The sequence below is a fragment of the Cucurbita moschata genome, unplaced genomic scaffold (assembly GCF_002738365.1).
Source record: "Cucurbita moschata cultivar Rifu unplaced genomic scaffold, Cmos_1.0 Cmo_Scf00025, whole genome shotgun sequence".
NCBI lineage: Eukaryota > Viridiplantae > Streptophyta > Magnoliopsida > Cucurbitales > Cucurbitaceae > Cucurbita > Cucurbita moschata.
Genome location: NW_019268541.1, coordinates 2,566,583 through 2,570,401, shown reverse-complemented (window position 1 = coordinate 2,570,401; position 3,819 = coordinate 2,566,583).

Below are 3,819 nucleotides of genomic sequence, written 5' to 3'. Positions count from 1 at the left end.
GAAAAAAAAATTAAAAAAAAAAAAAAAAAAAAAAAGAGAAATGAAATGGCGTTTTTTCGTTCTGTTCTGTTCACTGAATTTAAACCAATTGGAAGTGAACAGAGCGTCCAAGAATCTAGGCCCTCAGATTGTGTATGTTTGTGGACCACTTAAATTACCAAAATACCCTTCCTTTTAGGGGCATTTACGGGATGTGGGAAAAGAAATGACTGGATTGATTCCACGTCAGCTGGTACGTAAGAACGGGCCACGTGGGGTCCTGTAAGTGGACCACATGATCAATTCTAAGCAAAGCTGGCTTTGGATATAAAGGTCATATTAAATATATTTTTTTTAACAAATTAAAGTTAACTTAATTTTTTGCTTTTTATAATTAACATAATAAAATAATAAAATAATTTAAATTTCATTTTGGATTGAATTTTTGGGTTTTTTTTGTATATTTATTTAGCATTAAAAATTTTAAATATTTATTTTAGTCTCTATATTTAATTATAGAAAATATGTTTTCCAAATCCCATAATATTTAGTTTATAAAATATAAAAATTAAAAATTATGGTAAAAATAGACTAAAATTAAATTTGAATTAAATTTTTTATATATTTTTAATAAATATTGTATAATATCAATAATTAATTTTAAAATAAAGTTTTAAATATGATTTTAGTTATTTTGAAAGAATAAATAATTGTTTCCAAAGTTTTAAAATCTTTAATTTGGTCAACTTTTATATCATCCTAGCATTAAACTTTTTTTTCTTCTTAGTTTCACATTTATTTAGTGTCATAAAAGTGATAAGATGTATACAACATTTAAATTAATTAATTATACAATTATTTCTTATAAGGGTGTAGAAATCTCTTCCTAGTAGACGCATTTTAAAGTCGTGAGGCTAACGACGATAAATAACGGACAAAAACAAACAATATCTACTAGCGGTGAGCTTGCACGGTTACATGTTGTAACTCTTAGTTCTTATCGGTTTTTAATCTTCTCGCTCCAATTTCTCTAACAGTTGAATCTCCTCCATAAAGTGTTCCTCGTTATGACTCCAATACATGTCCGAGCTCGAGGGAACCTTGCAAAGAAAATTCCAAGAGTTACTATTAACTCGAATGTAAAGTCAAACCGTTCTCTATAGAACCGTGCCACTCCATGAAATTATGTTTCCAACTTCCTATTTGGTCAAGTCCTAAAAATGGCAAGCTTATGGAATCGACTACAAAAACACGCTCAAGCATGCAAATCAAAGGACAAGCCCTCACAAGCAAATGTTCATAACTCACTCAGGATTAGATTAAGTTGCATACGATGATATTGTGAAATATTAATCGTTCTCAATTAATAAATTTATAAAGAGAGATTATATAACTCATTGTATATGATACCCGCACTCATATGTCTTGACATAAACGATTTAGATCAAATCATTTGTGGCGATTACAAACCTGATCGTACCAATAGTGTTACCAACATAAGACACTGAATCTTATCTGTATACTATATACCCGTTAGGTTGAAGTATACTAAACCAAATAAATAATATATAGAAAAAAAATCTCAAAGACTTTTAAATAGATAAGTATAATAAAATAATTGGTTAATATGTGATTAATTTATAATCATTAATAAATAAATAGATGTTCACTCATTATATAGTATTTTAATATCATGGAATTAAAAAATATTATTTTGGATCATACCTTTAATATATATTTCTAAAAAAAAAAGTTGAAAAAAAAAAAGAGATAGTGGAGTGATCTTTCAACTTTTTTTTCGAATCCCTTTTTGTACGACTTTTGAGTCTCGGTTTTCCTTAGAACGGTTCTATCTCGATTTGTGTTGTCTCACGTTTAAGTAAGTCAGCCAATTAGAATTTAGGTCGTCGTTGACACGAACGAACAACCTATGCTCAAGCCTCCAACCCTGTTTTTGAGGTCGTCGTTGACACAAACGAACAACCTATGCTCAAGCCTCCAAACCTGTTTTTGAGGTCGTCGTTGACACAAACGAACAACCTATGCTCAAGCCTCCAACCCTGTTTTTGAGGTCGTTGTTGACACGAACGAACAACCTATGCTTCAAGCCTCCAACCCTGTTTTTGAGGTCGTCGTTGGCACGAACGAACAACCTATGCTTCAAGCTTCCAACCCTGTTTTTGAGAAGAAAAAAAAGTTTTAGAAAACCAGGATGAAGAAAGTTTTGGAAAACGTTTGGAGATCGATTTAAGAAAACAATGTTATTGTAACGACCCAGATCCACCGCTAGCAAATATTGTCCTCTTTGGGCTTCCCCTCAAGGCTTCAAAGCGCGTCTGCTAGGGGAAGGTTTCCACACCCTTATAAATGGTGGTTTGTTCTTTTCCTCAATCAATGCGGGACATCACAGTTATAGATTAGTAAGCAAATAAGCAACAACTGCGCGTATAACCTAGGTATGAAAAATTTATAACTGGTCACATTCTCCTATAGTACATTTTGAGGCATTTTAGTTCTGACAAGTGTAGACATGATTTTGAAGTTAGGAATGAACATGCGACCATAGGTAATACGACCTAGACAAGTATGATCGTAACATCCAGTGACAATTTTCACCGGAGTTTTTGGACCTAACGAAAACTATTTTTTACGCTCAATTTTTTTTTTCTAGTAAAAATTATTAAGCTTTAGAGAGCACATGAGGCACTCAAACATTTTTAAAGGATATACATCCAAAGTTCTTGGAAGAAAGGGAAAAAAGTATTGATAGGCATGTGAAACTTGTACTATACAAATATTTATTATTAATTTATTATTGAGTGACTTCAAATTAACTAATTTTTATAATTTTTTTTTTCCTTAGTGGAGAATATGTGAACTTTCTTTGCAAATTATTAAATATATATTTCAATATATTTTTTAACGAAGGAATCTTGAAGAGTCAATAATTTGGTGTATAAAAAAATGTGAGTACACGTACCCGACACTTGATGGTTCTGACATGGTATACTCTTCTCTTATTAAGAATGAAGAAGCAAATATCTCTACAGACAAACACGAGTTATTCCGACATGTTTTGTCTTCACTCACTACATCCTAGTAAAAATCTTAGTACGTGTGATGTTCCACATTGGTTGGGGAGGAGAACAAACCACCATTTATAAGGGTGTGGAAACCTTCCCCTAGCAGATGAGTTTTATAAAGCCTTGAGGGGAAGCCCGAAAGGAAAAGCCCAAAGAGAACAATATCTGCTAGCGGTGGATCTGAGCTGTTACAGTACGTTACCTAACATAGAATTGCTCAGAGTAAACCATGCTTAAAATTAGAGTTCTATGATTGAGCCATCAAAAGGTCTCAGTTTATTTATTCATGTACTCCTCTTTTACTCGAGTGTCACACATAATTTTTCATATTTATTTTATTTAGTGTAAAAATGGTTTTAGTGAGATCCTATTGGAGAAAAGAACGAAGAATCTTTTATATAGGTGTAGAAAACCTCTCCTTAACGGACGTATTCTAAACCTTTGAAGAAAAATCGATCATAGTGATGGGTTTGAGCTGTTACAAATGGTATCAGAGCTCCCGACACTCATGATATTATATAAAATAATGGTGCACCATAGTCTCTTTTAAATGGTACTTTTAAGGGATCATTAACCCACAAACACTTGGTCACGCCCAAACCCATGCACTTAAAATTTTCATCCATCATTGTCTATTAAAATACTCAAACTCGTTCAACTAATACCGGTACAGTACTTATCGAGATGACCTCACAACACTCGTATCAAGTGGGCTGGTGACAAATGGAAAGATTCGATATAATCAAATGAAGAACAC